The following is a 24823-nucleotide window of genomic DNA, read 5'->3' as shown; positions in this document are numbered from 1 at the left end:
CAGCATTGATTCTGATAATTGTAATGACAGAACTGATGAAATTTTAAAACCTCAACTTGCAGAATGGTCTTCAAAGTGTAAGTTACTCACAATGCGGTTTCTTCCCTTTTAACCATATTTCACGAGTATTTCATCCAACACTTCCTAAAGATCCAAGAACACTGCTTGAGACAATCAGACACTACCAGATTCGTGATGTTGGTGAAGGTTCTTACCATCACTTTGGAATTACGTCTTCTTTGAAAAATGCACTCTGCCCAGTCGATGCAGCTTTTGTTGATGCAGATACAGTTTCAATACAGATAAACATTGATGGTCTTCCATTGTTCAAAAGTTCCAGTACCCAGTTTTGGCCTATATTGGGTAGGATAATTGTTCCAACTATTACAGATCCTTTTATTATTGGCCTCTTTTGTGGAAAGAGTAAACCATCTGATGTGTTGGAATATTTGCATGACTTTGTGACAGAAATGTCATTGTTGCAACAGAATGGGATTGATATTGAAGGTTTTACTAGCATTTTAACTGTAACAATATCGTGTTTTATATGTGATGCACCAGCAAAAGCTTATGTCAAACAAGTCTAAGGGCATAATGCTTATTATGGATGTGACAAATGCTGTCAAAGAGGCTTGTGGGCTGGAAAGGTAACATTTCCTGAAGTTGATTGCCCTCTGAGAACGGATATTCAGTTAGTGACGAGGATCACCACAATGGCATGTCCTCACTGAATGACACTGTACATGTAGTTGGTGGGTCGGGACGTAGCCCAGTGGTAAAGCACTCGCTCGATGCACGGTCAGTCTGGGATCAACCCTGTTGGTGGGCCCATTGGGCTAATTCTCGTTCCAGCCAGTGCTCCACAACTTGTGACCTTCAATCGTGTAGCACTACTAAGAACTCACCCAACCGATATGCATGCACTTTGGACGCCTAGATGGACTGTGGTCTCCAAGTGTGTAACACTACTAAGAAGTCTCCCGACCGATATGCACACACTTTGGAGGCCTAGATGGACTGTGGCCTCCAAGTGTGTAACACTACTAAGAACTCGCACGAGCGATATGCATGCACTTTGGACGCCTAGATGGACTGTGACCTCCAAGTGTGTAGCACTACTAAGAACTCGCCCGACCGATATGCATGCACTTTGGATGCCTAGATGGACTGTGGCCTCCAATCGTGTAGCCCTACTAAGAACTACCCCGGCCGATATGGCCGCACTTAGGACACCTAGATGGACTGTGGCCTGTAATCGTATGTAGCCCTACTAAGAACTCACCCGACTGATATGCATGCACTTTGGATGCCTAGATGGACTGTGGCCTCCAATCGTGTAGCACTACTAAGAACTCGCCCGACCGATATGCACACACTTTGGACGCCTAGATGGACTGTGGTCTCCAAGTGTGTAACACTACTAAGAACTCGCACGAGCGATATGGACGCACTTTGGACGCCTAAGTGGTCTGTGGCCTCCAATCGTGTAGCGCTACTAAGAACTCGCCCGACCGATATGGACGCACTTTGGACACCTAGATGGACCATGGCCTCCAATCGTGTAGCGCTACTAAGAACTTGCCCGACCGATATGCACACACTTTGGATACTTAGATGGACTGTGGCCTCCAAGTGTGTAGCACTACTAAGAACTCTCCCGACCGATATGCACGCACTTTGGATGCCTAGATGGACTGTGGCCTCCAAGTGTGTAACACTACTAAGAACTCTCCCGACCGATATGCACGCACTTTGGACGCCTAGATGGACTGTGGCCTCCAAGTGTGTAACACTACTAAGAACTCGCACGAGCGATATGCACGCACTTTGGATGCCTAGATGGACTGTGACCTCCAAGTGTGTAGCACTACTAAGAACTCGCCCGACCGATATGGCCGCACTTTGGACACCAAGATGGACTGTGGCCTCTAATTGTGTGTAGCCCTACTAAGAACTCGCACGAGCGATATGCATGCACTTTGGACGCCTAGATGGACTGTGGCCTCCAATCGTGTAATGCTACTAAGAACTCGCTCAACCGATATGCACACACTTTGGACACCTAGATGGACCATGGCCTCCAGTCGTGTAGCACTACTAAGAACTCGCCCGACCGATATGCACGCACTTTGGATGCCTAGATGGACTGTGGTCTCCAGTCGTGTAGCACTACTAAGAACTCGCCTGACCGATATGCACGCACTTTGGATGCCTAGATGGACTGTGGTCTCCAGTCGTGTAGCACTACTAAGAACTCGCCTGACCGATATGCATGCACTTTGGACGCCTAGATGGACAGAACTCGCCTGACCGATATGACCTTTGGACCAATGTGTTTAGTGCTACTAAGAAATCGCCCGACCGATATGCACACACTTTGGACACTTAGATGGACTGTGGCCTGCAAGTGTGTAGTGCTACTAAGAACTCCCCCGACCGATATGGCCGCACTTAGGACACCTAGATGGACTGTGGCCTCCAATCGTATGTAACCCTACTAAGAACTCACCCGACCGATATGCATGCACTTTGGATGCCTAGATGGACTGTGGCCTCCAATCGTGGAGCACTACTAAGAACTCGCCCGACCGATATGCACACACTTTGGACGCCTAGATGGACTGTAACCTCCAAGTGTTTAGTGCTACTAAGAACTCCCCCAACCGGTATACATGCACTTTGGATGCCTAGATGGACTGTGGCCTCCAAGTGTTTAGTGCTACTAAGAACTCACCCGACCGATATACATGCACTTTGGACACCTAGATGGACTGTGGCCTCCAAGTGTTTAGTGCTACTAAGAACTCACCTGACCGGTATACATGCACTTTGGACGCCTAGATGGACTGTGGCCTCCAAGTGTTTAGTACTACTAAGAACTCCCCCGACCGGTATACATGCACTTTGGACACCTAGATGGACTGTGGCCTCCAAGTGTTTAGTGCTACTAAGAACTCACCCGACCGATATGCACGCACTTTGGACACCTAGATGGACTGTGGCCTCCAAGTGTTTAGTGCTACTAAGAACTCACCTGACCGATATGCACGCACTTTGGATGCCTAGATGGACTGTGGCCTCCCAAGTGTTTAATGGTACTAAGAACTCGCACAACCGATATGCATGCACAACCGATATGCATGCACTTTGGACGCCTAGATGGACTGTGGCCTCCAATCGTGTAATGCTACTAAGAACTCGCTCAACCGATATGCACACACTTTGGACACCTAGATGGACCATGACCTCCAGTCGTGTAGCACTACTAAGAACTCGCCCGACCGATATGCACGCACTTTGGATGCCTAGATGGACAGTGACCTCCAAGTGTTTAGTGCTACTAAGAAATCGCCCGACCGATATGCACGCACTTTGGATGCCTAGATGGACTGTGGTCTCCAGTCGTGTAGCACTACTAAGAACTCGCCTGACCGATATGCACGCACTTTGGATGCCTAGATGGACTGTGGTCTCCAGTCGTGTAGCACTACTAAGAACTCGCCTGACCGATATGCACGCACTTTGGACGCCTAGATGGACAGTGACCTCCAAGTGTTTAGTGCTACTAAGAAATCGCCCGACCGATATGCACGCACTTTGGACACTTAGATGGACTGTGGCCTGCAAGTGTGTAGTGCTACTAAGAAATCGCCCGACCGATATGCACGCACTTTGGACGCCTAGATGGACTGTGGCCTCCAATCGTATGTAACCCTACTAAGAACTCACCCGACCGATATGCATGCACTTTGGATGCCTAGATGGACTGTGGCCTCCAATCGTGGAGCACTACTAAGAACTCGCCCGACCGATATGCACACACTTTGGACGCCTAGATGGACTGTAACCTCCAAGTGTTTAGTGCTACTAAGAACTCCCCCAACCGGTATACATGCACTTTGGATGCCTAGATGGACTGTGGCCTCCAAGTGTTTAGTGCTACTAAGAACTCACCCGACCGATATACATGCACTTTGGACACCTAGATGGACTGTGGCCTCCAAGTGTTTAGTGCTACTAAGAACTCACCCGACCGGTATACATGCACTTTGGACGCCTAGATGGACTGTGGCCTCCAAGTGTTTAGTACTACTAAGAACTCCCCTGACCGGTATACATGCACTTTGGACACCTAGATGGACTGTGGCCTCCAAGTGTTTAGTGCTACTAAGAACTCACCCGACCGATATGCATGCACTTTGGACACCTAGATGGACTGTGGCCTCCAAGTGTTTAGTACTACTAAGAACTCCCCTGACCGGTATACATGCACTTTGGACACCTAGATGGACTGTGGCCTCCAAGTGTTTAGTGCTACTAAGAACTCACCTGACCGATATGCACGCACTTTGGATGCCTAGATGGACTGTGGCCTCCCAAGTGTTTAGTGCTACTAAGAACTCGCACAACCGATATGCATGCACAACCGATATGCATGCGCTTTGGATGCCTAGATGGACTGTGGCCTCCAAGTGTTTAGTGCTACGAAGCAACTCGCCCGACCGGTATGCACACACTTTGTATGCCTAGATGGACTGTGGCCTCCAATCATGTAACGCTACTAAGAACTCACCCGACCGATATGCATGCACTTTGGATGCCTAGATGGACTGCCAACCACCCCAAATAAAGAATAATAAAAACAGTTGACAAAAATTATTAATTAAGTTAGGTATAAACAAGGTAAAGGTACATTGTAGCTTCCAAGTGAGTTAGCAGCTCTACTCAGAAGTTGCCCAGCCGATATGCTCTCACCTCTGGAGGGTGTATACTACCAAATCAAATCCCATAGACGACAATAGTAACATATGCGGCTAAAACTCCTACCTGCAACGTATCAACCGACATAAACGCCACGGATATAAATACTACCACCCCTTACACTTAAAGTGAATCAGAAAAAAATGGGGGTCTAGCTGCTCGTTTCTGAGATAACGGGTAGCGTCTATGACTACCCTAGTTTCGCACAAAATTTGAGTACTTTTTTTTACAGGTACCCCATACATGTTTCAAGCACAAGGCTACTTGACACATTGGTACTAGATGAAATAAAATTGCACATTTATTTTACCCAGATGAAACTATTATTTTTTACAACCAACACACTCACAAATATAACCAATCACAGGACTTGTGGTGTTCGCTTCTCTATCAAAAGTTCGGTGCACCTCGAACTTTGACCCAGCCGGAAGTTATTTGGTATAGTACTACCTATACTGATAACATACATTTTTCAAAAAGTGTCCAGCTATGTGTCTTTATGACAACCAGGATCTGGTGTATTCTGACATAAACTGACAACCTCACTGAAAGTGTTGTTTCTACAGTGCAACCTAATATAATGTACACCTCAAAAAGCATATATATTGCATATAGTTTTGTACAAATGCAATATGTCATATTAAACAACAAAATGTTTTAAAATAAAACTCCTGAAGATATTTACTTTCAGTTGGGTGTGTGTACTCAGGTATATATGTAGAGACAACAAAGATAGTCAGAGTACCTCTACCCCTTTAAAGAATGCCATTAAAACACATGCACTTGATTGACCCCTAGATTATGAAGACCTTAACAGGCACATCAAAGAAATATCAGTATTAAAAAAATACACTGTCTGAGGAAGGAAACACAAACATGACTGTACCTGTATGAAGTAATGACTTAATGTCCTGAACATTAGTGTTGGGAGGAAATCCTGTATGCTGGGTGTGGGTGTCTTCAAGTTACCAGGTGTGGGAATTTCAAATCCATCGGCCATGCTGATTTTCATAATGAACCATCAAAACCATTGGCAGCCACCAATATTCCTGACTATATTTTATTTATAGCCTACTGTAGTTGGAGGTTTTAATAGTTGTGATATCTGGAATAATCATGCAGCTTTAACACATTTATTTTTGATTAATTACTGAAAAAAACTATTTTTAAATGACAAAATTACCCGAACATCTATTTTCTCGCATTATTTTCTAATCCGGATGAATACAATATGTACATTAGATGTATTCCTACAATCTGTAATCCAGCATTTTATTTAGCTAGTAACATTAGGTAATACAGCTTTAACAATAAAATAAATTATCAACTTAATCCAAGGCAGATAATCAAATCTGAAAAAATTGGTTCTGAATCTAGTATAAACTCAAAATGCTTTTCATGAGAGCTAACTAAGTGATTATTAAGAAACAAAAATGATCTGGAGATCTAAGTATATGTTTAACAACCTTATTGTTATGTACAAATAAGAACAGAAGGCACAATAGTGACAACAAATTTAATTATGTTTTTGGTAAAGTTTTTCTTCAAATTTACTTTAAATTTTGCATAAAACTACAAATTTGTCTAAAATATAACTTAGCACCCTATAAATATGTCAAAATGACAATAAAAATCAACTTCTTTACAAATTTGAGTTTTCAGAATATTTCATACATAAAAAATTAACAATGTTAATGGAAACTAAAGACATTAACCCACTATTGGCACATGCTATTTTTAATATAAAAATAAATTGCTATTAAAATCTTAGTTCAGGTTGCCTATATATAATACCATATTTAAGAGCAGTTGTATATGGCAAGTCAAATACCATGTAAAAAGAAATTATTGAAATCTTTACAGTATGAATTATAGGCCAAAACCAACTTTTCTTCAGTGCTAACTTTGATTCAAACTCCATTCAGAGCCATGTACAGAGATTATTGTCATGGTCAAGGTCATTGTGAACTTGCATGATCGAGTGATGGCTAATTAATCAACCAGTATAGTTTAATTAAATAAAATGACAAAATCATAATATTTTTTATTATGCACTGAATATGTGCTATAGGGTGTATACTACCAAATCAAATCCCATAGACGACAATAGTAACATATGCGGCTAAAACTCCTACCTGCAACGTATCAACCGACATAAACGCCACGGATATAAATACTACCACCCCTTACACTTAAAGTGAATCAGAAAAAAATGGGGGTCAAGCTGCTCGTTTCTGAGATAACGGGTAGCGTCTATGACTACCCTAGTTTCGCACAAAATTTGAGTACTTTTTTTTACAGGTACCCCATACATGTTTCAAGCATCAGGCTACTTGACACATTGGTACTAGATGAAATAAAATTGCACATTTATTTTACCCAGATGAAACTATTATTTTTTACAACCAACACACTCACATTTATAACCAATCACAGGACTTGTGGTGTTCACTTCTCTATCAAAAGTTCGGTGCACCTCGAACTTTGACCCAGCCGGAAGTTATTTGGTATAGTACTACCTGGAAGCTTAGACGAACCGACACCCATCCCTACCTAACCCACTATCATGGGTTGTCTAAACTGTCCACCTAAATGCCCCAGAATATTTTGTTATTAGATTCGACAGATATGTTTGATGTAGAGTGTAATATATTGTTTGAAACATTTTTTTTATATCCTCTAGTTTCATCAGATTTGGGAATATTTCGGGTGGCAAAGCCTACTAGGTACATTGTACATGTAAGTATGTTTACAGGTGGCAAAGCCTACTAGGTACATTAATGTATATGTAAGTATGTTTAGAGGTGGCAAAGCCTACTAGGTACATTGTACATGTAAGTATGTTTACAGGTGGCAAAGCCTACTAGGTACATTAATGTATATGTAAGTATGTTTACAGGTGGCAAAGCCTACTAGGTACATTGTACATGTAAGTATGTTTACAGGTGGCAAAGCCTACTAGGTACATTAATGTATATGTAAGTATGTTTACAGGTGGCAAAGCCTACTAGGTACATTAATGTATATGTAAGTATGTTTACAGGTGGCATTTAGCTCAGTTGGTAGAATGCTCACCTGACTTACCGGTACTCATGTTGTTGCAGGGCACAATATTTCACGAGAACCGTTGTTATGTTTGCGTGTCGGTTACGCAACTTTAAAAGTAACGAGAGCTGCCATCCAGTTACATTCTAAAATTACAAGTACCATATATCAGAAAGGAAAGTGAAAATCAGTTTATGTTTTTAAATACATTTGAACCACCAATGTAGCACAGAACCCATAGTTCAAGTGTTTTAGGATTAGGTAGGCCTAACTCGTTGGTTATGAGAACTATATTCATGTAACCGAACAATTGGTTGCCTAAGTAAAACTCACGTGAACTGACTTCCGGTTACCTAAGATTTTGAAATATTGTGTCCTGTTGTTGGATGGAATCTCAAAATCTCCAGCAGCCTATGGTTACAAAATGTTCTCTAGACTAGAGACTATAGTAGTGGTGTCATTAAGCAAAATAATTAACTTTCAGTATCAGGGCTAACTCTGGGTGAGTAGAACATTGCGCTAAATTCATTATCTGTTAAATATTTTTAAAAATGAAGAAATCCAGTTATTTTCTCACTATGTATTATTTATTACATCAAATTATTTTGTTGATTTTTTTTTTTTTTCAATTGGCCAATTTGGCGAAGGAAGGACATTTTATTTACGCTTATATGGTGTCGGACATATGGTTAAGGACCACACAGATATTGAGAGAAAACCTGCTGTCGCCACATCATGGACTACTCTTTTTTTCGATTAGCAGCAAGGGATCTTTTATATGCACCATCCCACTGACAGGATAGTACATACCACGTCCTTTGTTACACGAGTTGTGCACATGGAGCACTGGCTGGAACGACAAATAGCCCAATGGGTCCACCAGTGGGGATCGATCCTAGACGGACCGTGCATCAAGTGAACACTTTTTCCACTGGGCTACGTCCCCCTTCCACCCCCACCCCCACACACACATAGTGCCTGAGCTAGCCCTAAGTAAATGTTTATTTTTCAGCTGTTCTTTGACGATGAGATGATATTCATTCCGTGATGGCTATAAAGAAGGGTCGAGTGCGACGCTATGTCATCTATTTCCTGTCTTTCATCTACTTCTCTCTGTGGGGCTTCGCACTGTTCAACTACCGCAGTCACTGTGTGTTCACGATGCCCAACACGTTGATGCAGCTGCCGCAGATAGACAACTTAAACGCTGGGAAGTGTCAGGTTGACTGGGATGCCTTAGGTAAGTAATTACATTTATCCTATAACTTACCCATGATATCCATGCCATAAACCCATGTGATAATTTTAGTATATTAGCCCGGTTAATAATGGTATGCAAATTTGCAAGGTCTCTAGGTAAAGTGTTGCTGTAGATGGGTCATTTGCTTACAAACCAACAAGACCTGTGTACCTAAGCGCAACGTTTTCAAAGATTTTGTTAAAACACGTGATGTCAAACTAATTTGTGCTAATTGTGATGACGTCATATTATGGATGGCGGTGACTTCAGTACTGTGATTTACTAAAAATTTAAATAAAATGTTATTTTAGATGTGTTATAGCATAAATTTTAATATGTAAAATATAAACCTCGTCTAGTTAATCGGTCTTTGCCTCGGCAGAGCCTCGACAAATACAGATTAAAATAGACTTGTTTGATATTTTCCCATATTTTGTCATGTTGCACGGTCAGTGTAGAATTGATGCCCACCAGTGGGTATTTCTCATTCCAGCCAGTACTCCACAACTTGTGTAACATATGTGTTTTTTTGTGGTTTTTGTTTTTAGTTTAATGACACCACTAGAGATCATTGATTTATTAATTTTTGGGGGAGGTCCCCTAGCTAGTCCCTCTTCCTTGGATCCATTGATTATTTAGGTGGCAGCTAGTTTCTTTCTTCCATTCATAGATCAAATAGACAAAAGAAAAAGTTTGGTAGAGTAACAGGGACGGATCTAGGAAATATTGGTGTGGGGGACTAACGGCAGGGTTGCAGAAAGTACTCGCTTGCCAAATGCAAGTGAAAATTCTCACAGGCGAGTTGAAAAATGCAAGTGTCAGTCTGACGGGCGATCTGTCTTTTTCTGACTGGTGGTATTTTGTTTTTGTTTTATACATTTTGAATTTTGTAAATCTACATGAAAGAACTGTAAAAAAAAAGAAGTCTTTATTAGAATATTTCAAAATATATATATCATTTGATGTGAAGACGATGCATACTATAATACACATGTATTATTAAACAGTAATATATTGGCGGAATAGTATAAATTGTGGCAGGATAGTGAATTTTAGTTGGTTCTGGTCCGACAGGCTAGTGAAATATTTTGCATTTCTGTAACCCTGCTAACGGAAGAAAAGGGGACATGAACCAACTCATCAAGATGGCATCCCAATGGGAAAAAAAGGGGGACACTACAATATTTGTTTTGGGGGGGGGGGGGGGGGGGGGGAGGTCCCTAGTCCCCCTTCCTTGGATCCATTGATTATTTAAGTGGCAGCTAGTTTGTTTTTTTACTTTCCTAGATCAAATAGATGAAAGCAAAAGTTTGTTAAAGTTTGCTTTGTTTAACAAGTCGATTAGACCACATTAAGTAATCATCGCTTATTGAATGTCAAACCTTTGGTACTTCTGAGATATAGCCTTCAGAGGTGATATATATATATATATATATATTGAATGTCAAACCTTTGGTACTTCTGAGATATAGCCTTCAGAGGTGATATATATATATATATATATATATTGGATGTCAAACCTTTGGTACTTCTGAGATATAGCCTTCAGAGGTGATATATATATATATATATATATATTGGATGTCAAACCTTTGGTACTTCTGAGATATAGCCTTCAGAGGTGATATATATATATATATATATATTGAATTGACTTGAGACTGGTTGACCCGATGTCGGGCCAATATCGGAATGCCGACTATGACCCGATGATGGTGCAGGGGTGTAACATTCTCTTTGAGAATGGCCAATACAGCACAAAATTGAAGTTTTGAGTAAAATTCAGTATCCGTAAAATTCTGTGATATTTGTGTTTTTGCACAGTTCTTTACACTGTTTTTGTTTAAGTCTTGAATTTTTATACTGATGTTGATCATCACTTTATTTATTTGCATTACCATAGTTTGACACCCAATAGCCGATGTATTTTTCGTGCTGGGGTGTCGTTAAACATTCATTCATTCATTCATTTAATGACCTGATGTCTAGCTGACATCGGGCGATGTTGGGCCGACATCAGACTGCCATAACTTCTTAAAAGCTATGTTGGAGCAGCATCTATATATGGTGATATATATATATATATATATTGAATTGACTTAAGACTGATTGACCCGATGTCGGGCCAATATCGGAATGCCGACTATGACCCGATGTCTAGCTGACATCGGGCCGATGTTAGGCCGACATCAGACTGCCATAACTTCTTAAAAGCTATGTTGGAGCAGCATCTATATATGGTGATATATATATATATATATATTGAATTGACTTAAGACTGATTGACCCGATGTCGGGCCAATATCGGAATGCCGACTACGACCCGATGTGTAGCCGAAGTCAGGCTGACATCAGACTGCCCTAACTTCTTAAAAGTTGGATCAAGCAGCATATATCTATATATGGCTGGTGATATTGAATTGACTTAAGGCCGACTCTGACCTGATGTCGGGCCAATATCGGAATGCCGACTATGACCCGATGTCTAGCCGACATCGGGCCGATGTTGGGCCGATGTTGGACCGACATCAGACTGCCATAACTTCTTAAAAGCTATGTTGGAGCAGCATCTATATATGGTGATATATATATATTGAATTGACTTAAGACTGATTAACTCGATGTCGGGCCAATATCGGAATGCCGACTATGACCCGATGTGTAGCCGACGTCAGGCTGACATCAGACTGCCCTAACTTCTTAAAAGTTGGATCAAGCAGCATATATCTATATATGGCTGGTGATATTGAATTGACTTAAGGCCGACTCTGACCCGATGTCGGGCCAATATCGGAAGGCCGAGTGAGACCCGATGTCTAGCAGACATTGAGCCGACATAACACGAGCATACAACTATCAAAAATGTACTTTGAAGCATCAGCCTAATCCAATTACATCCGCTTTAGTTGATGTTGGATCACCCTAACAACTATATATATATAATAATGTATATATGTAGGTGACGTCAAGAATTGATGTTTTGCCAACCGCTTTAAACCTAAAAGTAATTAATTAAGTAATTAACACTGTAACACATATTCCAGTAATATCCACTTCCCCAATGCAGGGAAACCCCTAACAGCTTGAGGCTTATTATAGCATATTCTTTTATATAATATTCATATGTGCCAATGATGGGCCGATGATGGGTCGACATCGGACCGCTTGTGTTCGGACGAGCAAAAATGACTACGGGCTGACATCGGCAACCAACAGCGGGCTAACGATTTGGTCGATGATGGGCCATCGATGGTCCGACGAAAAAGGCCTATTGGGACTTTTTGTGGCCTCGAACTGTTGGCAAATAACGCAGTATATGCCTGCAAATTAAAACAAATTTTTTTTTAAAGTAAAAACTGCAACTGTCAATCACTGGGGCTTGTTTTACGAAATACAGGTCAGTAACATTATATCATAATACACTGTACATTCACGTGTGTTGTGTCAAAGATGCATAAACTTGATAATTAAAGTAGAAATTCAAAATTTGTGGACAAATATATATATCATTTAATTAAAATCTGGGGGTTTTTGTTTTCAAATTTACATGGTTTTATGAAATTGAAGTAATAAATTTGTTTGATACAATTTAAATGTATAAAACTTACCGGTGTTTTCACTAATAGCATAATACTGTATATTTCGGCTATCAATACAAAAGTGTAAAAAACAAACCATAATTAAACATATTTGGGAAAAGAATCTATTCCAAAGTATAATGTTACAAACACAAAAAATATAGTATGCAAATATGTTGTTTATAAATAATAAATACGTGAATATATATATATATATATATATATATACCAGAAATTGTCCGATTTTCACTGCTTGTATTCAACCATGTAAAATCGATTTTCCACACGGGATCAAATCCAGACTTTCTTTTTTGAGTCGAAGGTGTGGAAAATGAATCGTCAGCTTTTCTTTTGGTTGGTGTTGTAGGTGCCGTGTCAGATTGTGTTGAAATCTCTTTGTCAAAAATTACAGGAACAGCTTGGCGGATTAGCAGTCCCAGGAGATGTCCGGTAAAATTACCAAATACCAATTAACACAAGAATGTGATCTAAAGACTGGTCCATTGTTAGGTATTGAGGAAGTGTTTTACTGATCGGGGTGCTTGAGATTCTGTGACACAAGTTGTTTCCAAGAGGTAATCAACTGCCACGCTCGTACTTGTGGTAATTGTTTTCTAAAGCACTTGAAATCAAGGCGCTTACACGCTGTCAAAGCGCTTACTTTACGGACCAAGGCGTGGTGGGCCACTACGCCTAACGGCCCTGGGGAAACCTCTGCTTTAAAATCCTGTTTAATGAGCATAGATTACATTTTGATGGTAACTCTGTTGCCGTATTGCTGAGTTGTACTAAGTTCAGTACACCATCACTGGCATATATTGCATTTTGGGAAATGAACTCCTTGTATATTTCTTGTCATCACTTGTATGAGAATTTCAAATGTGTAAAATATTCAATGATGTTTTATAATGATTACATGAAAATGACTGCATGCATAATGTTTTCCAGGTGAGGTTCGCAACACATGACCTGATTCTGCTGCCAGTGTGTACTGCTGCACACTGGTTCTTGATGGCAATGGAAGAAGATTTTTATTTAACGACGCACTCAACACATTTCATTTACGATTATATAGCGTCAGACATATGGTTAAGGATCATACAGATATTGAGGTAGGAAACCTGCTGTCGTCACTTCATAGACTACTCTTTTTTCAATTAGCAGCAGGGGATCTTTTATATGCATCATCCCATAGACAGGATAGCACATACCACGGCCTTTGATGTACCAGTTATGGTGCACTGGCTGGAGCAAGAAATATCCCAATGTACCCACTGACGGGGATCCATCCCAGACTGACCACGCATCAAGCGAGCGCTTTATCACTGAGCTACATCTCGCCCCTGATGGCAATGAAGCCAAACAAATATACAGTAGCTTGCCTCGACTCATTAAAATCACCGGAACGATCCTCGCGATTTTGCAACTACTGGATGTGAGCAACTGACAGTATTCTTATGTTATAAATAAATATTCCAATACATTTATTTACAAATATTTTGTAATTACTGAATGTAACCATATGTCGAGCAGCGCAAGAGATAAAATCATAACTTGTTTACCTCTCAAAATGTGTATTGTGTTTTCATTGGTCCGATTTATCAACTTTTGATAATATATCCTTTATTTTGATCCAAACTTCTGCAATTATTAATTATGGCCTAATTGTTTTTATAGTTAGTGCCTTTAATAGAATAATATTATGTACAGTACTTTCTTGTCAATCATGAATAATACATTTTGTTTCAGAAACCTTTTTTAAAAGTTAAATGGTCTGTGAAAAGTAACATGCATGAAAATTATGATTTGTGCCTCCAGTTATATAAGTATGGACTGTTTGTATTATGCATGTCCTACAATTAAACTGCAGTGAAACCCCTCAAAATCGGACAGCCAGTGGACCAAGGAAAAAGTCTGGTTTTGAGGGGTATCCGGATTACAGAGGTTTCAGTATTGAGGTAAACCATTTGTTGGTTGGTGTTCTCTACTGATATAGTAACTAATAAAACTGCCAAAAAAACAGGTACACTTTCGAACTTTCGAATTATTTTCAGTTTTATCATCAATAGATAATTCAACATGGCGGCAATTCCATGTCCAAATAAATACTGACATGAAACACTGTTGACAAACTCTTTATTATAAAACAACAACAAAAAATGAATTAAATTCCTAGTTGCTTTGCCGTTCATTGCGGTAATCGTGAGACGTACATGTAGGCTATGAAAAGGAGCTCAATCAAATTCGTACGTTAATCCAACTTTGTAACAATCGAGCTCAGAATAAAGGGAGTACATGTGTTTCCTCCAGTTATTTAAACACCAAAGCTGTTAATTAATCCCTTAATTGGTATGTGTCAACTGCACAACAGTGACACTGGAGCAAGCGCACATGTAATTAGCTCTGCATACGCAATCATGTTATCAGCCGAGGGGGTATTCAAAGTATAAGTAATACACAAATTATTGACGTCGGTGTGACCGTCTGGTTTTCTGAGTTGAAATTTGCATTATAGCAACATAATGGGACCGGATAATTTCGTCCGGTGCAGTTTAGAGGGGTATATTTTAGTGTTAAAAGATACGCAAATCACAGGACCGTGTAAAACGTCCGGTTTTGGGTTAATTCCGGTTTTGAGGGGTTTCACTGTAGTTCCCAGCCCTGTCAATATCCTGGCTAGAACACTATAACAAGAACCAATTTTGATGGCAGAGAATACGTAGTAGAGCGTGCGAAACATGTCCCTGGGGGTCTTGTTGAGTGGAACAGTGTGCAACATCTCTGCAGGCAGCAGTTGGATGGGAACAGCTGCGGTATATCCACATGCATGGTCAGTAATTTCAACATCTCTGCAGGCAGCAGTTGGATGGGAACAGCTGCGGTATATTCACATGCATGGTCAGTAATTTCAACATCTCTGCAGCCAGCAGTTGGATGGGAACAGCTGCGGTATATTCACATGCATGGTCAGTAATTTCAACATCTCTGCAGGCAGCAGTTGGATGGGAACAGCTGCGGTATATTCACATGCATGGTCAGTAATTTCAACATCTCTGCAGGCAGCAGTTGGATGGGAACAGCTGCGGTATATTCACATGCATGGTCAGTAATTTCAACATCTCTGCAGGCAGCAGTTGGATGGGAACAGCTGCGGTATATTCACATGCATGGTCAGTAATTTCAACATCTCTGCAGCCAGCAGTTGGATGGGAACAGCTGCGGTATATTCACATGCATGGTCAGTAATTTCAACATCTCTGCAGGCAGCAGTTGGATGGGAACAGCTGCGGTATATTCACATGCATGGTCAGTAATTTCAACATCACCTGATTTCTTTTTTTCTAGGCAACAAAAATTAATGCATTATTGTTGTGAATTCATTTACATGTCTAAGCAATAAGTAGTGATAATTCGTAACACATTGTGTGATGTCACATTAATTGTATACATTGTATACATTATTGATGTCATTATAATTGTAACTACTGAATATACGTTAACATAAAGAATTATAGAATAAACTTAAGAACTAGTTCCTCCAACCCAACCCAGGCCTCCCAGACCTCCTATATTTCCTATATCTTTTATAGGATCCTATAAAACTCCTATATTGAGATTCATTTCCTATATTTCCTATATTTTACTCAATTGCTTTGCCAGAATGCCGATGAATAAAATATGTTTTACTGAGTTATGTTCGCAGTGAAAGGTAGCCAGCCTGTCTGAAATTCAGAAGATGCTTTGAATGTGCACTAACTTTCAAATTATCCGGGATATCGATATGGACTGCTAGCAAGCCTCTATATATATTTGTTCAGGGTTGAAAATTAACGTGAAAACCATTGTCGCCAGCAGGGCCAGTTGAAGAAAAATCTTACTGGCCTTCTCAAATTCAACTAGCTCTCCAATTTAACTGCACAGCCAAAATCAAAACTAGAATGTTCTTTGTTGAATAATAACCATATATAATAATAACCATGTATATAGTCCATTTGCATCGAAAGAAAACCGATGAATTGGCATGTAACTTCATAACGAATAAAGTTAAAATTCATAGTAGAAACATATTATTAAGTTTTAAACCCATACCAACCCAAGTCACATTTAAAGAGAAAAAAAATAGTCCAGTATAAATAAAAGTTACTTTAAAAGTTACCATTAAATGATACAGATTAAATATAATTTTTAATTCAGGGATACAATTTTTTTTTCTAGAACAGCCATGATATGCAGCTTCACTTACATTGTCTCTGAAGTAATCGATACTGGGGGGGTGGGGGTTACTGAGTGGGTGAGTGGTATGCCACTGGAAATAGGTTAGGTGCCATAGGGCGTAGGCGGTTTCGGCCGTAGGGGGAGTTAGGTATATCCAGGGGACTGCCTCCCCCCCCCCCCCCCCCCCACGTCGGGGCCTCCCCGTTTTGGCCACACTGAAGTTCCCAATATGATGGGTGCCCCTTTAAACACTTTAAACATTCTGACCCCACTAAATAAACTTCCTGTGGTCTTGGCCCAACCTCCTGGGAAACTAACCTCCTTCAAAATTTAGGGTTAACTCGAAGAGCTCTGTATGGTATATATATTTTAAGTTTAGAAACGCCCGATCTAAAAATGGCGATCAAAAAAGTATAATTAAAATTGTATTTATTTATTAATATTTTTGTTAGAAATGGCGCATCAAAAATATAATTTTAAAGTCCCAATATTCCCATTGGCTTAATTTCAAAATTGACCTAAGTAATTTCTGCCCCGGATTGGGCCCCTGGCCTCCAGAGGTCGAACCCGGGGTGGACATGCTCGAAACCTTAGTGGTATATGAGCATGTTAAAATCATCACGATATGATCAAAGGCCATGACTGATGGGTAAATCTCCATGAAACTAAAACTTGATCTGTACCAGTATGTGATAAAGATATACAGGTCTCGGTGGCGCAGTGGTTAAGCCATCAGACTACAGGCTGGTAGGTACAGGGTTCGCAGCCCGGTATCGGCTCCAACCCAGAGCCAGTTCTTAAGGTCTCACTGGGTAGTGTAAGGCCACTACCCAAACAAAAATGCATGCTTGCGGCTGGGTTGTTGCAAGGTAGTTACAAGGTTGTTACAAGGTAGTACAAGCAATGCAAGCTATTTGCAAGCTAACATTTAGCTCGCGTAAGGTAGTCAGTATTTCTGCAAGCTTGCCGCATGCATGTTTTCATTTGTGAAAGCATGCGCAAGCTTGCTGCATGCATATCTTCAACTGTGCAAGCTTGCCGCAAGCATGTTTTCATTTTTGCTAGCTTGCTGCAAGCATATCTTCAACTGTGCACGCTTCCCGCAAGCATGTTTTAATTTTGCAAGCTTGCTGCATGCATATCTTCAACTGTGCAAGCTTCCCGCAAACATGTTTTCATTTTTGTAAGCTTGCTGCATGTATATCTTCAACTGTGAAAGCATGTCTACACTTGTAGAGAAAAAGCTAAGTCAAAATCATTTTCATGGTTATTTTTTTTTAATTCATAACTTCTCATATGATTTATCAAATTCAGTGGGAACAGTGGCTAAACAACCAAACATACATGTTACAGATTTAGATAGTATTTACAATATAATTAAAACAAAATTAATATTAATACATACGAATGATAATACAATATGGTTAAAACAGAATCATCTTGTAATAATTGGATTTTCAATTGGCCCCAAAAATAATAACATATGCATGGCCATGAGAGGATGACATGGGCCATGTTTGGTTGAAATTAGCCTGGTGGAAGTTGAGAAGATGTAGAAAATGTCTGAGCCAATCAGAGGCCAGGGTGGCCATCTTGGATTTTGAATCAGCCACAAAAATAACAACACTTAGTAAGTCATGAGAGAATCATTTGGACTAAGTTTGATTGAAACCTGCCTGGTGGACCTTGAAAAGAAGCAAAAAAATGTCTCTGTCAATCAGAGGCCAGGGCAGCGATCTTGATTTTAAATCTGCCCGAAAAAATAACAAACTTGGTCAGGGCCATGAGAGGATCATTAGGAATACATATGGTTTAAATTTGCATGGTGGAACTTGAGCAATTTTTGTTTGGGTACACCCTCTTCTCTCTCTCACTAACCACAAACCAACTAACCCTCTGTCCTGGACAGATATCCCAGATAGCTGAGGTGTGTGCCCAGGACAGCATGCTTGAATCTTAATTGGATATAAGCACGAAAATAAGTTGAAATGAAAATAAATGATTACCGTATATTGCCGTGTATAAGCCGACTTCGTGTATAAGCCGACCCCTTAGTTTGACCCACAATAACTGCTATAAAACGATCGGTCCTGTGTATAAGCCGATACCAAATTTTTGCAAAATGACAAAAGTAAACATTGTAGCTGACCACTTATTTTACTATGTAAACCTGTAAAAATATACCAGTATCCCGGGATTGTCTCATTCTTGTTGGTATCGTCAGCTGTTTTAGCACGTAAGAGAGTAACCCATCCCTCATTTTGATTATACCGTTGGAGACACCGGCGGTGTCAATGCAATTTACTACCCATAATATATATACTGTATACATGTATGTATATGTGCATTTTGAAAAAAATAGCACACTAGATGTGGTTTTAAAATAATTATTCATGAATAAACATACACATTTATAAATATTTGTCATACATTTATCACAGAAAGAAATACACAAATTATGTATTTAAAATGTCAGTAATGTCTGATAATGGTTCATTCACTGTCGTCGGTTGGTATGTCGGTTGTCCTGTTGCCTTCAAATTCGGAATCCGAATCCTGTGATGAAATAATTTTCCAAATCGTTTCATCAATGTTGTCTTCATAATAATCGTCAATTTCCGTGTTTTCTTCAACATCGGCTTCCGCGGTTTCTCGTGCAGTTGCTGGTTCGCCGTTTGTCTTGTCAGCGTGTATTGGTAACAAGTGCTCTACAAACAGTGCATAGTCTTCTGACTCGTCCATGGCATTTGAAATTCCAGTCTTGAGGAAGCTGCGTACAACCATTGCTGTAGGGATCGGGTTCCATGCATCCTTTATCCACTGGACGACAGTTGGGTGTCTCATCCATGTTTCCTATCTGTCCCAGATCAAAATCGAACCGTTTCCTTTCTTTTATTATGAAGCGGTGAAACGATTTGACTTTGCTGTCAACTTCTGCTGGTAATTTCTGGGCAATATGTGTCTTTTGGCGAAGTACAAAGTTATTTCTTTCCATAAATTGTGAACACCATTTTCCGGATGCCTTAAATTTCGATGGAATTTCTAGGTCGTTCCTTGTCTTGCAGATATGCATGGCCCGCTGTCTTATCATCATTGGCGTTATGATGTCACTGCACTGCCGTTGTTCGCTGACCCATGGTGCTAGAGCTTCTTCAAGAGCCAGGTTTGGTGACACGGAATGCCGTTTAGCCTTTTTCGTCTTCGGCATATCAGCAATTGAGTCTGTCTTTCCTCCAGTTGTGCACTTGTTTTTCATTGACGTCGAACTGTCGAGTGGCTTCGCAATTGTTTTTCATTTCGGCAAACTCGATTACCCGTAATTTAAAACAGGCATCGTATGTCGATCTTTTTCGTTTCGAGCTCATAGTGCAGCATTATAGCATCGAAGAGAATAGTTATGAAATACTGTACCCCAGTATTTATATCATTTTCATATATTACTCTCAACTGATGTTTTGACTACTGATAATGACATGAAACAATGCCGCCATTTTATGATTCGAGAGGCCACACACGCGGCTTAATTAATCTTTCACATATATATATACAGACATATCTTTCTTCTCATCTGTTGGTCATTATTACAAAAAAGACTTTAATGCCCACCACGAGAGGCCATAGTAATGTTCATTGTAATATAGCACCAGCATATTTACGATTGAGTAGTAACAATGCATCCGTGCATTCAGCAGGTACATGTAATTAGCATTATTAGTATGACGGCAAAATATCAGTTCAATTGAACTCGGTATACATTTAATCCCTATTGCTCAGCCTCATCCCCCTCCCTCACCCACAAGAAATCTACAGTTCAGAGGTCACAGTAAAAAGAAATCAACGGCTTGGGAAATGATGGTTTGGAAACGTGGTTTAGCTAAACCGACAGTAACAATGTTAGGATTATATTGATATCATTCCACTCCGGAAAATACTAGTAACTAAAACTAAACTAAATAACTACCAGTAAATACAAACAACAAAAACATTTCAAGTACGAAAATAGCAATAAACACAAACACATACTTAGGCCAAATATTGATCGATGCTATCCAGTACAGTGGAAGAATTTACATCGAACGAATAAATGGCGGACGAGACGTGAAAGAAACACCACGTGTTTTTACAAAAAAGTTTAACACACAATATAGAAAAAGAAAACTACCACTATGTGATGTTTTATTTATAAATTTTTTCCACACATGACTGCCATTTACGGGTAAGCTTTGAAGCATAAACGATCGGTCATATCAAAAGTTGAAAGTTGTAACCACATTAAACCAGTTTTCGTTCATCGGCTGTTCACGATTTTACGTATCGAATTCTAGACTCCCTGTATAAGCCGACCCCCCTTTTTAAGAAGGTATTTCTAGGCTTCAAAACTCGGCTTATACACGGCAATATACGGTATAAGACTCCATCATATGTGGACATGTGGGATAGAAAAAGTACACCCGAGATGGTGGAAATTTCGACTTGAGATGAGGCTTGCCATGGTAGAAATTTTCACCACCGAGGGTGTAGTTTTTCTATCCCACATGAACACATATAATTAATGGAGCCTTTTTATCTCATTCGGGACAAGACGTAGCCCAGTGGTAAGGCATTCGCTTGATGCGTGGTTGGTTTGGGATTGATCCCCATCAGTGGGTCCATTGGGCTATTTCTCGCTCCAGCCAGTGCACCAAGACTGGTACATCAAAGGCCGTGGTATGTGCTATCCTGTCTATGGGATAGTGCATATAAAAGATCCCTTGCTACTAATCGAAAAGAGTAGCCCATGAAGTGGCAACAGCAGGTTTCCTAGCTCCCACAATATCTGTGTGGTCCTTAACCATATGTCTGACGCCATATATAACCGTAAATAAAATGTGTTGAGTGCATCATTAAATAAACCTTTTTTTCTCTCATTCATTCGGTAAATAAGATGGCTGAACAAGTCACTTTTTTATTTGACAATTTTATCATAAATAAACTACACTATCATATTTGCCGTGTTTGTTTCACACTACAAATTAACAAAATATCTTTTAAAATGAAGGTTTTAATAACAAAATATTAATTTAAAACTGTGTAATGACTTCGCTCACATCACCATCTCACATTAATATGACGTCATATATTACCAACGACGTCATGTTAAACGAGTGCACGTGATATCCCATGTAGGATAGAAATTTCTTATATAGCTTTCTTTCATGGGATAGCTCTGTCCTACATACCTGAGGATGAGAGAATAAGCTATACACAAAATTTCAGCTCAGTATCCCAAGACATTGTGAAAAAAAACATCCAGCAAACTATATGTGGGACAGACAGAAGGACAGAGATGAAACCTATAGTCCCCTCCGGTTGGATCGGTAGGGAACTAGTCGTCAATATGTATATCAATCATTTTTATTGACAGAATGCTGAATGCCTTGTGAAAGATGTTTGCCCGACATTCATGCACCATCACCACGTTCCATACTGTTGGGAGTATATGATGAAGATACTGCTAGCTGCCAGGAACACAGACAACTGCGACTCAAAACTGTTTCTGTGCCCACAACCAAAATGCTTGGAATGGAAGGGTTGTGATGGATGTTTGATGTGGGAGCATTCGGTTTGCACGATAACAACAGACAAGCACCCGTACTGTGGACTTTGTTTGCCATTGCACTATAAAAACTAAATATTTACCATTCTTGAATTTGACATTTTCTGCAGTCATATTAAGTTTTAATTTGCATGCATATATAGATGCCAGCCATTACGAATTTGGCGGAATCATTACAAATTTAAAGCATAGATTTCGTTATTACCATTGTCTTGTTAGAAATTCCGATTTTTAGAAAGAAAATAGTAATTTTGGGTATTTGGTATCGAATCGTATTTTGGAAGGAACAAATATTAACACCAGAGAAATGGAACTTTTCCCCTCTCCACTGTGAACAATCATAGATTGGTTTCCTGCCTTAGAATAAACCAGTCTAGCAATCGGTCTTCTGAACAGCCCCAATGTTTGACAATTGGTTATGGCCTTGAACTTGACTTTACCAAAATGTCGAAAAACGCACTCCTGAGCCATCACTGATTACATTCCTATTTTGGGAGGTGGGTGGGTGGGATTCCGATTTTTGAAGGCCTGGATTCCGATGACATTCCAACTAGGGTTGGCATCTATGTGCATACACAATTACTTGAAGATTTTTTGAAAGAAATGTACAAAATTATTTATTTGATACATATATTTATCATATAATAGCTAGCATGTCCAGAATTTTATAACTTTACAAATTAGATGTAAATTAATTGGGATCACGGCAAACGTTCTACGGTGACACTGCATGCATAATTGTGACACTCCACAATTGATGTGTGCATTCATAGTTGTCAAACAAAACCATTTCAATAGTAACTTCACACTGAAAGCTGTCCAGCATTCAGAAAACAAAAAACGTTAAGCACTACTAGTGCTACTAGTTTTTAATGTAAGGACATCCAAAATGACATCATTCAATTTTGATGTCATTTCCATTCAAAAAGACACCGAATCACATTCTTACATCATTTGAATATCGAGTAATGGCTGACTGGAATTAAAGTTGTATGTATAGTTTACAAAAACATGTTGAATTAAGCTTGAGATTATTACCCTCGTGTGTTTCGATATCTTCAGTATCATATATTAGGAATAAAAATGTATTATGCTCATATAATACAAATTTTATTCCTAATATATTATATTGACCACACAGATATTGAGGGAGGAAACCCGCTGTTGCCACTTCATGGGCTACTCTTTCCGATTAGCAGCAAGGGATCTTTTATATGTGTCATCCCATAGACAGGATAGCACATACCACAGCATTGATGTAACAATCGTGGTGCACTGGCTGGAGCGAAAAATAGACCAATGGGTCCACATTTTTATTGTTGAATTATGACCTTGTTTATATTTGGATGTGTTAATTTCACAATTTCATTTTTATACACCCATCTATGATGAGTCTTATTATGGTATGCCATTGTCCGTCTGTCTGTTAACTTGTTCTTGTCTAGAGCATATCTTGCATACAGATGCGTACAGGACCATCAAACCTCACATGTAGGAACAACTTGGGATGGTGGTGCATCGCGTACTATTACTAGGCCACTGTGACCTACATTTCACAGCCTACTGCACATATAACAGTAAATCCATATCCAGACCATATAACATAAGTTGTGGACAACACTAGTACATGACATACTTATTAAATTTATTGAACTTTCATATAAATATATAAAAAATGTAGGAACTACTTGGGATGGTGGTGTGTTGCATACTATTACTAGGTCACTGTGACCTACTTTTCATGGTCCACTGCACATAGCAAGAAATCCTTATCCACATCATATCTTGCATACAGATGCATACAGGACCATCAAGCCACATGTAGGAACAACGGCGAGATCTCTGGTAGTGTTGAATGATATTTACTGTGTGTCACAAACGCTGTTAATTCTAAAATGTAGGACATTTGTTGTAAGACAGTAAAAGAAAAACATTCCGTTTGCTGATCTTGTTTTTATCTTGGTTTACAATAATGGTTTATCTGTGCAATGAAAGTTCAATAACTTTCATTTGCGGTGATAAAAACAAAAAAAGCACATTTAGTAATTTATTTATAGTTATGTCTGTGCTTATATCCAAATAAGGTTCAAGGACGCTGTCCTGGGCACACACTCCATCTCTCTGCGCTGTTTGTCTTGGACAGAGGCATAGTGGTTAGTTGTTAATGTGGTTAGTGTGAGAGAAGTCGATGTAGAATTCTTACACTTACCCAATGGCTTAACCACTACATCAGCGATGCTGGTAAAGAATTACACTTTCAGAAATGATTTGAAAAGACACAGGCTATTTGGTACATGACACATTCTGCATGTCGCATGGGAATGTGGTACACACGTTGTTCTGTATTCGCCCAGGGCAGAACGTAGCCCAGTGGTAAAGTGCTCGCTT

General features: G+C 39.7%; 1 long non-coding RNA gene across 2 annotated transcripts; it reads left to right on the top strand.

Moving 5' to 3' along the window:
* The first annotated feature begins 7186 nt into the window (after nucleotides 1–7186).
* On the top strand, nucleotides 7187–23428 carry LOC121387754. 2 transcript variants are annotated; one of them, XR_005959870.1, is made up of 4 exons: nucleotides 7187–7500; nucleotides 8819–9046; nucleotides 13573–13736; nucleotides 22244–23428. It is a non-coding gene; the product is annotated as an uncharacterized LOC121387754 (long non-coding RNA). The 2 variants fall into 2 exon arrangements; XR_005959869.1 differs by lacking the exon at nucleotides 7187–7500 and having other exon boundaries at nucleotides 8703–9046.
* The last annotated feature ends 1395 nt before the right edge of the window (nucleotides 23429–24823 follow it).

The sequence above is a fragment of the Gigantopelta aegis genome, chromosome 13, assembly GCF_016097555.1.
Source record: "Gigantopelta aegis isolate Gae_Host chromosome 13, Gae_host_genome, whole genome shotgun sequence".
Classification (NCBI taxonomy): Eukaryota; Metazoa; Mollusca; class Gastropoda; order Neomphalida; family Peltospiridae; genus Gigantopelta; species Gigantopelta aegis.
The sequence above is the reverse complement of the archived record's forward strand: the minus strand, read 5'-3'. Positions and strand labels throughout refer to the sequence as shown.